Here is a 14,954-nt window from a genome sequence, read left to right as displayed (position 1 = left end):
AAGTCACTCGGTCGGTCGGTCGGTCGGTCGGTCGGTCGGTCGATCTGTCCGTAACACTTTTGTGCCTGGCCTTTTTGGTTAAGATCAAAGGTCTGTTGTTAATACATGGTGTTCTCAGCTTTTTAAGCTTTTCTTGGCCTTCGGGTCGGGATCAATAAATGCGAGGGGCTTGAGATCATCGGGCCGGGCGGCTCGCCTCCGGCACGACCTCTTATCCCTGGGAGTGAATGTGGCTGCGATTCAGGAGACGCATTTCGTTTCTCCTGTGGACTGTCAGGTGCTGGCCCGAGACTTTGAGGTTTTCTCAGCATATGACAGCCCGCGGGGGAGGGAGTCTCCTTATTAGTAAAACGTACCCTTTCCGCGACGGTCGACGTTGTCCATAGGGATGCGGAGGGCAGGCTGGTTGTGGCAGATGTTGCCGTAAAAGATTCTGTGTTTCAGGTGATTGCGGTTCATGCGCCCAGCACCGCTCGTGAGAGGGTCTCATTCTTCAGTCATCTTGACGTGTTTGTAGATTGTCGGAAGCGGGTAGTGCTAATGGGGGATTGGAATGCCATCTTAGACCCCGACATAGATAAGCTAGGAGGTGGAGCTAGAGAGTCGGAGAGGTGCGAGTCCAGCCTGGCTGATCTGATGGCTAGACGCGGACTGGTCGACAGGTTTCGGGTCGAGCATCCAGGGCGGGAAATGTGGACGTGGACCAATAGGTTTTCCTCCTATCCAAATACCTATTTGGACAGGATGTTAGTTAGGTTAGGCGAAGTAGACTTCCTATTCTGTCCCACGTTCACTTGGCTAGGCCAGACGGACCATAAATTAGTTATGGCCCGGCTGAAGCTAGGAAATAGGCCTAAGTTAGCGGGGTACTGGAAGTTAAACACCTCCCTTCTGGAGATACAAGACTTCCGAGATCAGTTAAGAGAATTGATTAAAAAGGGAGTAAGTGGTTGTTAGGTCTCAACGCCAAGATCAGAAGCTTCTCCGTCAAGTATGCCCAGCGCCTCGCACTAGATAAGGCAAAGACAAAGAAGCAGCTAAAGCAGAAACTAGCCTAGGCTACGGGGGAGGGTGATAGGGTTAGTCAGGAACTAGCTAAGCAGGACCTTCTACCGAGATTAGCGAGCGTTACGAAGACCAAGTAGTTAGAGCTAGGTTTAGAAAGATAGGCAACGAAGCAATCAATTCTGATGCAGACGTGCGCCGTGAGGTTTCTAGGCGTGGCTCGGACAAATACATTGCGAAAGTCAGACATCCGGATGGATGCACCCTGGAATCGACTCGGGAAATCTGGGAGGGGTTTCGACACATTTCGAGGAGCGTTTTACGCAGCAGCCCGATCTTCCGGTTCTTGATTTTAGCGACTATTTGTCCGACTCTCTCTGCCTCAAGGCAGCTAGAGCGGCTAGTTGCGAGGGCCGGGTGACGGAGCGGGAAGTCTTTACTGCGCTGAAGCAGGTCAGCTGTGACAGATCGCCAGGACAGATCGCCATGATAGTCTGCCATACGAACTGTACTTGAGGCTGTCCCCCATGTTTCTGCCTCTTCTGACGGATATGTTAAACCATTGGTTTGCTCATGGATCCATCCCAGGGCAGGTAACCAAGTGATCACATTGCTGAAGAAAGGTGACGGGCATGGAGGGGAAGAGTTAGACGACTACAGGCCCATAACTCTGTAAACACAGAGTTGAAGATTTTGGCCAAGGTCCTGTCGTATCGGCTGCATGTTTTTATCGACGAGTTGGTTGAACCGGAACAGAACTACGCTGTGAAGGGAAGATCGATTCAGAACAACTTGCACCTGATCCGCACGATCCTAGAGGGGGTAATAGATGACGACACGGAAGCCGCGCTGATCAACTTAGATAAGTCCAAAGCTTTCGATAGGGTCGACCATCGTTTCTTGGCATCTGTCTTAGAGGCCGCCGGTTTTAAACCGGACTTTTGCAAGTGGATCTCCGTAATGTATCGACAGCCCATGGCTGTCGTGCAAGTCAACGGAAAGCGCTCGAAACCCTTTGCTATCTCTCGGTCGGTTCGTCAGTGTTGTCCGCTTTATGTCCTGGCTTTGGAGCCTCTGCTCCGCAAGCTGAGACATGGGGAGGCAAATTCGGCCCTGAGCGGAATGGCTCTGCCTGGCGGGTCAGCTGCGAAGGTATCCGCGTTCGCCGATGATGTTACGGTCTTCTTGTCGGGCTTCAGAGACATTGAGGTCGTGTCGGAGGCACTCGCACAGTACGAAAGAATCACGGGGCCAAGATAAACCGCGGCAAGTCGGTAGGACTGCGGTTGGGCGCCTGGAGTGGCAACACAAACCTCCCGGCGCCCTTCAGCTGGACAGATGGCCCGGTCCGGATCCTAGGCGTGTGGTTGACAAGAATTGGTTGGAGGTACGGTCAAAGGTGGAGGCTGCAGTCAATTCGTGGCTTCCTAGGAAACTTTCCTTAAAGGGTAGAGCTGAGGCGTGCGCCACTTACGTCTTTCCTCTCATCCTTTACCGACTGGCCGTACTTCCCCTGCCTGCACAACACCTAAAAGCTCTTGTCGAACTCTTGTCCTCGCTCCTCTGGGACAGAGGAAGACACTGGGTGAGCAGATAGGTCTGTATTCAACGTCCGTGTGAGGGAGGCTTGGGAATGCCGGACTTGAAGTGTCATCGAGATGCTGAGAGGCTGGCCTTCCTGAGCCACTATATGCAAGATGACCAACCGTGGCACCCCGTGGTTACTGCCGCCTTCCCTGACCTCGTTCTCGACCCTTCCATCGAGAGCCGTCGCAGGCCGCGGGGAGAATCTGCCTACATGAAAGAGTGCCGAGTCGCGCTAAAACGACTACAAAGGTCCAGTGACCTTGTGACTGCTACTGGGAACTCCAAAGGGATCTAGTGAAGGGGGGCGCCGACGACCCGCTATGCGCGCGTTTGGGTTGGCAGCAGAGTGAGATCCGCTCCGCGTGGAGCTGAGCGCCAGGTGCGAGTCATCTGAACAATTCGGAGTTCTCTCTGACCTGACGATTGGCCCGAAATGCATTTCCACTCAACAACATACAATGCAGTTCCGGGTTTTTGGAGTCGCCTAATTGTCCCCGTTGTGGGACAACGGCCGTAGAACCTACTGATCACGCTTTCTTCGATTGCCGCGAACTCCGCCAGTACTGGTCGTATGTCAGCGAGGTGACGGCTCGCATCGATCCTGAGCATCCTCGCCCAGTTACCGTATCCAATGTTGTGGACAACGTGAGGCCGCCTTGGGACCGGGAAAGACAAATGGTATACGTTACGATCCTGGTCGTGGCGAGAATGGTGATTTGGACGTCGCGTTTGAAAGGTTGCCGGGGTTGTTGTCTTTTTCTGATCAAGATCTGATCGCTTTCTTTAAACACCAACTACGGGTGAACATTAGATGTGATAGAAGAAGGCTGCATTGCGCGGCATTTGACAGAAGAGTGATACATGTGGCAAGTCTGTGTGCACGAAGAGGAGCCAAATTTGAATACGTATTCCCCGCCTAGGTGTGGAACGCGCAGTTCTGTAAAGTAAAATTAAACAAGTAGCCTCTCAACTCTCTGAGCGTGTGTTCCATTCCTCCCCGATTAGGAAGCCTCCAAGATCCCCATCCCCTCTTACCTGCAATTTTTGTTTTATCCCCTTCCTCTAAATTTTACCCATCTTGGAGATAAAGAAATGCAAACTAACCCCCATCCCTTACCCACAAAATTTTCTTTTCTCCATTCACTCCCATCTAGAGGGCATCCCCACCTAGAGACTGACCCGCAGAAGCGAGGTTCCTTTTACAAACCTAGTGGAACGGGCAGTATATCAACTAGATGGGGTTGGGAGGGTCCTGCTAATCACCTTTTGTTTTTTCTTCCCCCGCCCTCGACACAAATGAATTATTGTACCATTTTATTGTTATCTTTTTTGTTTTTACACGTCAATAAAAAATGTTTTAAAAATTGGGAGTTAAGTAGGACGTCCCCCAATATGAAAGGGTGAATGCGGTATTATGGTGAAAGAAGATACTAGCTTGGAGAAACTTTTGACTTTGTGTAGTTCTGGAGTGACAAGGATGACAAACGAACCCCACAATGCCCCCCTTTTGAGTTGGCCATGTGCCTAATTTTTTTGTTCATCGTTGATTTTGACTGTATTTTTAACATGAATAAAAATTTAATATCTCAACGTGTAGTATCTGTTCCGGCAGATACTGCAAGCAAAGACCATATGTGGAAGCAATCCCACATACAAGACCTTGGTCAATGTAGGGGCAACCCTTCATACCAATTGTCACTATCCAGCTACCCTACTCCCCTGGGAGTTGGTTCCCATTTCCCCTTCACTTCTCACTTTAAAAATCGGCCTTGTGCCTAATTTGCTCAGTGGGGGAGCAAATACATACCTCAAAGTGTAGTATCTGTCTGGCAGATATTGCAAGCAAAGACCATATGTGGGAGCAACCCCACATATAAGACCTTGGTCAATGTAGGAGCAACCCTTAATACCAATTGTCACTATCCTGCTCCCCTACTCCCCAGGAAGTTGGTCCCCATTTCCCCTTCATTCCTCACATTAAAAATCGGCCTTGTGCCAAATTTGTTCGGTGGGGAAGCAAATAAATATAGCTTTTCTTGGCCTTTTGGCCAAGATCAAAGTTTAGTATCTGTTCTTACTAAATGCTGTACTTATTGAGATATAAAGGGGATCACTTTTATCTATTAATTTAATGTAAAGTGATCACCCACTTTACAACCAGTCAGTTTCAAAGCCATTCAAGTCATTCTCCAGATCATCACGTTGTTTTTTTAAGGATTCCAGTTATTTTTAAGCATTCAATTAATGTTTAAGGCCATTCAATTCATCCTTAAGTTCATTAAAGTCATTCTAAATCATTTACTTTTTATTTAAGTCGTTTCAGCCCATTTTCGGTCATTTTAGTTTATCTTGAAGAATGTCATGTCAATCCTACATTCGCGCATTCATTCATTACACGAGAGCACGCGACTAATGGCTATCGGCCTTGTTTTTTTTTAATTTTTCGAACTTGTATTTTTTTTTTCGTTGAATTAAACGATAACTTCTAATTGGAACCGTTTGAGTGATTAGATTCTACGTTCGTTGGCGTAGTTAAAACTGTTTATCGGTCCACGTGCTGCTAATTCATCTCCTAAAATATCGCGTCTTCGAAATGCTAATTCTGATAAATTGTATACATAAAGCACAGCATAAATAGAAAAAATAATTTATTGAAGGAAACAAGGCTCCAGTTAGGAAGCCAGTGCCCGATGAAAAATTAATTCAGTTGCAGGAAATGAAGAACGGGGGTGGGGATGAAAACACGTCTATTATTCGAAGAGTAAAACAAAAACAAACATTTAAAAATATATATATATATATATATATATGTGTGTGTGTGTGTGTGTGTGTGTGTGTGTGTGTGTGTGTGTGTGTGTGTGTGTGTGTGTGTGTGTGGAAATATACTTTATTTTCTTACAATATATACCAATCCTTATTTAAGAATCACAATTTATTTACAAAGCAATATAGTAATTGAATGACAAAAGTTTATATTTCACAGTTCACGATGCTGCCAATCTTAAAATTTATTCCTTTATGTCAGTTGGCATTACGATTCTTGACCTCATCTGCTTCCTACCACAAAACCTATGACTTTATTATTATACCAATAAGTGAACGTATTTTGCCCTAAACTCACCAGAAGAAATGGCAATAATCAATCCATCAAAAAACAATAAAGTGCGTTTTGACATGATTAACATCCGAAAATTGGGGGAGAAGCTGTAAAAAAACTTATATGCTTCTATTACGCCATTGTAAATCAAAAATAAAGCTACTAAACTCATCTCTTCGTACAAACAAAGTATATTAATTTAGTATATTGTGCAAAAATGTTCTATATAATAATTAGTAAATTTATTATTTATAATATTTGTATCCATTTTTACAAAAATAACATCAAAAATTAAAATCTATTTCACATGTTTCCATATACGAAATTAAAAAGAACAACTTGTTTACAATTCCCTGTTTTATTAAAATATTCATTAACTTGAATTTGAAATTATACATAACAAAGCTCACTTACTGTTATAATCAAAGTCAGCAGTCCCTAAATTATAGGTTTTTTTTCTATTACTTATATACCCATAGTAACGTTCAGTTAAGATTTATCATTTTGTTGTATAATCCTTTAATGCAAATTGTTTACTATGAGCAAAAAAGATTAAATTTAATTTAATTCTTAGTATGATAGAATTATCGCCCTTAAGATAAAAAACATTGTTATATTAGCTCAGTTTGTTTACCATTCATTATTATTTTATACTTTACACTTTCCAGTCTATAAGTTAACGAATTAGTAATGTTTATACAGTTCTAATATCGCCTACGTAATATTATTCTCTTATAATTTAGTGTATATTATAAATTTTATAACTAATACGTTCAATATAAATGTTAATATTAAAAAAATTTTACTATAATATATTATATACAAATGAGTTTAATCGATAGTCATAAGTCATTAATTTATAATTAATTTCTACTTAATATATAATTATTAATTAATTAGTTTTTTACAGCTAAATGTATTTTTATTTATCAGTATTATTATTTTAAAAGAATATTTTTAAATGTAATATTCCACATACTTTTTCTACTCTAATATTCGAGAACATTTTATTTCCTTTATTGTTATATTTAATTTATTATTAAAATTATTGCTATATTTAATTTATTATTAAAATTATTGTTATATTTAATTTATTATTAAAAGTATTGCTATATTTAATTTATTATTAAAATTATTTAATATTTAATTTATTATTAAAATTATTTTATATTTAATTTATTATTAAAATTATTTTATATTTAATTTATTATTAAAATTGTTGTTATATTTAATTTAGATTTATTTATTAACTTTAACATTATTATTGCTATGTTTTTAATACTTTTAATTTTAACGTTTTTATTTATATGTTAATCTCTCTAAATTAAAATTAAATGTTCATGCCTTGAACGTTAATTTAAGTTGAATTAATGTATGTTTCTAATTAGATTTTAGTCAAGTATATATATATATATATATATATATATATATATATATATATGTAGAGAGAGAGATAGATAGATAGATAACGAGGTATATTTTTATATCTCTCTTTATATATACATATATATATGTATATACATATAGAGAGAGAAAGAGAGAGAGGGAGGAAGGGAGAGAGAAATGTTTTTATTCTAACTTATAAAAACTGAGAAGAAAATATAATCTTCACTATACATTTTGATTAAAAAAAGTTGTAGGAATGTCACATAACAGGCGGGTAGAAGCATTTAATTGTATGCTATCTTTCTATCTATCTATCTATCTATCTATCTATCTATATAATTATATATCTTGCCAGCGATGGGTGGACTACAAAGTTTGAAATCTTTATGTTTTGGCAAAATATAAATCTCTGTGCAACGGAGGGTTTGAACAGAAAGTATGTAATCCAAGGCCGAACGTTATGTGTAATGTGTTACGTGTTAAGAGCTTCGCAAGCATAATTTTAGTTGGCTCCGATACTCGAGAAAAGCAGATGACCTGGCTAAAACGTGTTTCCCCATAAAGTGTGGGACAATCTCAGAATGGAGACAGAGAAAACGCACAAGCCGAGAGTTCGTAGATCACTACCCTTCTACTATGACAAATATCTGGGAGTAAATAAAATGTATAAAATCTTACAACGTATTGGTCTATGTCTGGTGAGAAAGCTGGTCTGGCTTTAAAAAATGGTTTAAAATCTTTCAGAAACGACGAGCTGAAAACAGTTATGTCGTCTTTGATACGTGTATGATATATATTGACAGGCACGCACCTATAATATGAAGCTGAGTCACAGACAGTTAAGTTAGACATTTATGACACGAACAGAACAATCTGTTGTATACCAGAAACGCAACGTACATACATACATACATACATGATGATGATGATTGCAACGTCTTGTCAGACGAGTGCCACTCCCTCAGACATTTAAAATCCATGAGCCCAAATGTTTGAGGGAGTATCTATACAAATATGATGTTACAGAGTCTTAGCTTTGTACGACAGCTAAGTCTCTCTCTCGGTTCAAAATGTTGAGATCAAGCAACAAGCAAGAGCAAGATAGCCAGCAACAAATTAAACTGCGGACCAGCTTAATGCGCGTACTGGTCTTCCGCTTTATGGTTTTTTAAATCAGAGATGTGCTTCTCCTAGAAAGGTTGCCTTCACCACGGCTTACGGGAGCCCTCTCTACCCCAAACATACATACATACACACATATATACATGCATGCATATGATCCGTTATGATAAGATCTCAACAAACATTTATTTAGTGCAACGTATACACACAACACACGTACGATTCAAGGCTTTGTACAACACTAGTTTGTTGGTTCATATAGAGGGATTATGTTATGCACCTTTGAGTGTCGTCTTAAAACGCTTGCAGAATTACGTACCCGGTCCACAGATATATATATATATATATATATATATATATATATATATATATATATATATATATATATATATATATATATATATATATAAGAAAGAGAGGGGAGATTTTCTGAATTTTTAGTGTCTATATCTCTTATTTGTCGCTCTATATTCGTCATATATTGTAATATGTCAATACTTACATTGATAAGTCGATTCACCTTATAATAAGTGAATTCATATATCAAGCTTAGTCTCTATGTTGCGGTTGCGTACGCATTTTTAATTATCAAAAAAAAAATAGTAAACAATAAAAGCGATGAGTATTTTTAAAGCGTCTATATCTGGAAAAACATTCATTTCCGTATGTGCGGGATGTCCGTAGTAACTGATTCGTAAAAAAATGTGTCGCTTGATTTACATGTATATCATTATAACCCGTGTTCTTTGTGGAGATCTTTGTAGTTATGAGCTACGGTCATCGTTATTTTGTCCAGTAAATGTATGTATAACTTTGCATTTACATCGTAATGTGAGTGTGATAACTTCCTTGTTAATGCTCACTATACATCATTAACACCATCGCTTACATTGATAAGGCGAAAAGGTGCCCAAACTTCTGATTCATTGAAATCGTTTGTAGGTAGTCTGTTTATATTGCATATTTTATCCAATAAGTATTACGTCTTTTAACATAATATAAAACCATTAATTTTTATACTATTTCTCTGTCTCCTTCTCATGTAAGTAAGAAGACAGGTTAGATAAATGATAATGATATTAGGACAATGCTAGAATCTAACAAGTGTTAAAGAAATAATAATTGATATCTTAGTAATTCAGTCCATTGTTAATTATATTATAAATATCTAAATATTATTAATGTCAGAGAAAGGACCCAATACTCCATTCATTTTGAAATCTGGATATTAAATATGTCAGTTAAAAGAATGGACAATGAGAATTTAAAAAATTGTTTAAAATAGCTTAGATATTAAACAATATGAATTGAGAATTCTTTGTTTGCCAAAAGTGTGTTGAGACAGACATATGTCAATCCACATGAGAGAGTCACGTTGTGAACCACACTTTTGACGTCATAAACAAAGGTGATTTCTCAATATAGGAATCGAGGGTTCGAAGTTAGTAAGTCAGATTAGGATCAGATGAGCGGAGACGATCAGACACAGTGATAGAGTCAGTTGGAGAGTTGGAGCCCCGTAGAGAGAAGAGTAGACCATGTAGTTGAAGAGGCTTGAGTTCCTGACATCACCAATCGCGGTTGAAGATTAAATAATTCATCTATATTTTGGAAGTGTTGCCTTTTTGTCGTATTTAAAACCGAAAAGGAAAATGTGTTTTGTATATTAATCTATAAACGAACACATGTATTCCAAGTATTATGTGTCCTCCCCGCCATCATCAATAATGTATCTCCTCCCCTCTATATGTGTTAAGAACTATTGCAATATCTCCGAGTCTGTATTAATACTATGGAATCCCCTCAGTATCGTTATCATCAGCAGGTGTCTTCGATATTTCGATTGTTGCATTCGAAGTTACTCTGTAGACTTGTAAAAACTGTTGGATTGGCGACCCATTAGCTTTTTTCAGAGCTCTCTTGAATGTGTCAACGAATTTCTCTGCTTCTCCATTATTTATTTGTGTGGTATGGCGGAATGGTTGTATGCTCGATTAGATGATCCTCGCAAAAATGTTCGATTCCATTGTCTGTAACAATGCAGTCTACTACTCCAAACCTAGCGAATAGTTCATACAGGAAGTTGATAGTTAGCTCGGATATGGGATTCTTACATTTTAATACCTCCGGTCATTTAGATATGTTCTCTACATCAATGACATAGTAGAACCCATCTAGCGGTCCTGAAAAATCTAAATAAATCCTAGACCAAGGTCGGTCCGGTTTTGTCCACGATCCGAATTGAGTCGGAGGAGCTTTCATAGCTAATGCACATCCTCTACACTCCCTGATTTTCCTTCTATATCCTTATCCATGTTTGGCCAATAAACGAAAGAGCGCATAAGGCTTTTCATTCTTGATACACCTGGATGTCCTACATGGAATTTCTTGAGCATTCTTTTCTGTAATGTCGCAGGAATTACGACCTTGTCTCTATATAACATGACGTCATCACAAATTGAATAAATTTCTTCATCCAGTTCGTTATTGTTGATCCTTTCTTTCGTGCGTATAATAAATTCGTCCACCTCTGCTTACTCTCATCAAGCGTTACCGGAAGTTCTCTTATTGTGTCACATACCGTATTTTTTACTTCAACTTCCGCTTGAATGCATGTTATTACCATATCCTCCAATGGTTCTGTCTGCTAAGGTATTAACCTCGATAACTCATCTGTATGACCAAATTTTTAGATGGCACATACTCCATTTGAAAATTGTAATTCAGAAGTATGGTACCCCATCTTCGGAGTCTATTCGCCGTATGTTGTGGTAGTCCCTTTCTCGATCCGAAAATCGTTAATAATGGTCTGTGGTCTGTTTGTAACAGAAATTGTCTACCGTGCAAGTAACGATGAAATTTCTTTATCGCGAATATAATGCTTAGCGCCTCTATTTCAATTTGTGAGTAGTTTTTTTCGGCTGGCAAATGTGATCGGGATGAATGTGATATGGGTTTCACTTTTCCATCATCCATTTGTGTAAAATGCATGCTTCTATGCCATAGGAGCTGGCATCGCGTGCAACTATAATTTCACGCTTGGGATTATAATGTGCCAGAAACAAGTCAGAAGTTAAAGTCTCTTTAATTTCCCGAAATGCGTCTTCGCACTCTTGCGTCCAGACACATTGTTGGTCTTTCCTTAACAGTTCATTTAAAGGCGACCTTAGTTTATGCATATTTGGCACAAATACATTGTAGTAATTTGCCAAACCTAAGACACTTTATAAAGACGCAATATTTTCTGGAGCAGGCATATTCTTTATTGCACTAGATCTATCTGAATCCGGCTTTCTTCCATGTTTATCGATGATTTGCCTCAAGTGTTTTATTTTCTCCATTAAAAATGTACATTTTTCCTGTTTTACTTTAAATCCATAATCCTGGATCCTTTTCAATATTTGGTTTACATGGGCTTTGTATTATTCTTTGCTAGCGCTTTTTATTAATACATCGTCCAGGTACCCTACTGCGAAATCTAACCTATTAAACATAATGGCCATAATTTGCTGAAAAATCGCAGAGGCTACTTTGACCCCAAAAGGAAGTCTGTTAAACTTGTACACTCCCTTATGGGTGTTAATGCATAGCAGCTTTTAACACTCTTCATCGACTGGAACGTGTAAGTACGCGTCACTGAGGTCGACTTTAGAAAAATATTTCCCTCCACTCAGTTTCGCAAATATCTCTTCAAGGCTCGGAATAGGATAATGGTGATCTTGTAATGCCCTGTTTAAGCCTGTCGCGAAGTCAGCGCAAACCCGAATCACCTTACTCTTCTTTTTGATGTAAACCGTTGGTGCAGCATATACTCACTGTGATCAATTTTTCCGATGACACCCATGTTTTGGAGTCTTTCTAATTCACCGTCTATCTGTTCTATAGCGGCGAATGGAACATTTCTTTTCTTTCTGAACACTGGCTGTACATTTACTTTTACGTCACATTTTGTTACCGCTTTTGTACACCTTGCCAAACCTCCTGAAAATACGTCTGGGAAATTCTCTTTTAATCCCTCTTAAGTTTTTCTGCCTCCACATTCGAATCCTCAACCTTTTGGCAAAATGATCCTAAAGGCAGCTCCTTTAGTCTAAACTTTTCGAACAAATCAGTTCTAAATAGGTTGTTAGATTTTCGCATGACAAAGATTATTGCTTTTTCGGTCCTGTTCTGGAAAAAATATTCGTCAATAATTCTCCTTTGAAGGCAATTTTTCGCCAATGATGACGTTTCTCGCCGTTTTATGTGATTTAATCATAGTGGGTCGCCCAGACCTCTTCCATGTCTGTCAAGTTGTAGCCTTACTTTCTTTTTAAACATCTTGACCTGTACAGATTTCCGGATATTTTGTTCCCCAAGTTCAGTTTTCGTAAGTTTAATGGATATCTTTCTACCAGATTTTTTTCTACAATGCGATGCTTTATGCCCTTTCTGGTGGCCGTTATCCATTGTTTGAATTTGTAAGGACACTCATTGTGCCAATGTTTATTTCCACACCTCCAACATGGTCGAGGTGGATCTTTTCCCTGTTTCTTTCTCTGGTTACTTTTTGAAGTTGAATTTTTTTTTTTGATGGATCTTGTTAATATGTAACACTCCGCTCTCCTCTGTCTCACGACTGTCTTGTTAAAACGCAATAAACCGTCTACAGTCTTCCGTTAAGTTTTGTAATTTTATATTCGGTTTGTTTTCGAGTTTATTTCAAATACGACGCCTCATTTCAGCGTCTTTATTTAAGACCAGCCATTGAACAAATATTAAATATTTAAAATTATCTGATGATAATTCCTCCATTTTAAAATCATCGCAATGCTTGCTCACTATACTTGTATTAGTAGTGCAGTCGTCTTCCTGTCTTCTAGTAACATTCATACATTTATATTGCATATGGAAAAGGAACGTTTTTGCAGAAAACAGTTCTGTAAGTAGTGCAATTGTTTCTAGGAAGCTCAACTCACTGGTCTTTTGGGGACGAATCAAATTCACGAACTTTGTATGCTCGGCTGTTCCTAATTTCTTTAGCAAAAGCCTACCTTTTTTCGCGTCTGACCAGTTACTACAATCCGATATAGAAATATCCTCATATCGTCTATAGTACTAGACGAAAGTGACATCATCTTCTGGATTATAATTGAAATTTTCAATAGCGGCCCACAGAGCTGTTTGAGAAAATGCGTTATGATTATCTGGACGGATTATCAGTTAACTGTATCGCCTCCAAAATTTTTCTTTGTTCGTCCTGTGTTTTCATCAATATTTCCTCGAAGCGTTTCTGTTGTTGAAGAATTTTTTCTTAAAATGCTTGTTTAAATATCTCTTCTCTTTCTACTTGTTGTTGAATTCGCTGCTTTTGCAACGCGAGATTTTGCTCTGCCTGGAATTGGGACAATTCCAACAGGAAATCTTTGAATTTCGCATCCATCATACGAATTCAGTTTAGAATTTACGGTTGTATTAAATAAATATTCCTTAGTAAAAAAACTCAACCAAGTTTTCTTTCCCAATTCTTTTTTTAACACTTTTTTATTTGCACGAATTTTTACGTAGCAAAAATAAAATCCGTCGCTTTAAATATCCGACGTATGGGAAACTTTTAGTTTTTTTTGTTACCCTCTTTGGCTTTTGCAAATATTACTTGATTCTTTACGTGTTTGCTAAGCACAAATGACGTCGCCAATAATTATTTTTCACGGTCTGTCTCTTTTCCTCTTGACAAAGTCAAGGTTTTTTTTCATATCCCAGATGTTGTCGAAATAACGATAAGCTTACACGGAATTTGCTAGTTTGTTTTGGATATTTAACTTTGCAGAAATAAATTCTTACCGTAGGAAAAATGACTGCTAATAAAGAAAAAAAATGAACCGTTTTTCCCTTACTAAAACACTTGGCAAGTGTGTTCAATTATTAAATAATTGACAAAATTCGCGTTTTTCGCTGTAGATTTTAGTAGCAATTTTCCCCGTCGCCAAATTCCTATTGTAGTAATTAATTCGCTGTTAATCCTTGCGTATCCAAATATCTATTGAAATGACGAAGGTGCTCTGTCGTAAAGATTTTACGAATCTTTATTTCAATCACTTTTAGTGATTCTCTGCAGTGATGGTCGTATAGATTCCTTGTCGCCAATGTGTTGGGTCGTGGAACAACAGTGAAAATAAGAACAATCAAGTCGTGGTTCGGTTAAGGAACAAGTGTATTAACAATAATATACAAAGATAGGAACGCGTGTATATCTGCTGGGCACTCGGCTAGGAGTTGAAGTGCAGTCGCATCTCTCTCGCCGGTGTTGGAATTACTAGGGCTATTTATAGTGCTAATCGTTGTAAATTCCTCTGTTCAAGGAAAGCCGGTATAACAGTAGTATTCATAACCCTTTTATTTTCTGTGCAGGACTTAAAACGGCCCTTTAATGACATACGCTGCTTTATTGGGTCTTCTCTTGTCGATGTTCTGCGGGGACTGCCGGTTTAAAAGCTCTAACTATTTTGCAAGCATCATTGTAGGATTTAACAACCATGCCTCCAACACACGTGGAACGTTTCACTTTCCTTGAAATCTCTCTAACAGTTTTATTTTCCTTGCGTAGCTTCAGAATAGCTTGTCTTACACAGTAATCAGCTAATGCAACGTTTATAAATAACTAAGCAAGGAAATAAAAAACTTTGAATATAGCATGACCTTTACATTGTTTTTCTCAATTTTTTCCCTTACTATTGGACGGTCCTTTTTTGAAAATACAGACTGGTATTTCATTCTT

The 14,954-nt window shown here is 38.6% G+C and overlaps 1 pseudogene; it reads left to right on the top strand.

Annotated features, from left to right (window-relative positions):
- The first annotated feature begins 4,618 nt into the window (after positions 1–4,618).
- LOC145256594 (U2 spliceosomal RNA) lies at positions 4,619–4,770 on the top strand (annotated as a pseudogene).
- The last annotated feature ends 10,184 nt before the right edge of the window (positions 4,771–14,954 follow it).

This window comes from Euprymna scolopes, chromosome 32 (assembly GCF_053919585.1).
Source record: "Euprymna scolopes isolate OS-2025 chromosome 32, ASM5391958v1, whole genome shotgun sequence".
Classification (NCBI taxonomy): Eukaryota; Metazoa; Mollusca; class Cephalopoda; order Sepiida; family Sepiolidae; genus Euprymna; species Euprymna scolopes.
This window is presented reverse-complemented; position numbering and strand designations above follow the sequence as displayed.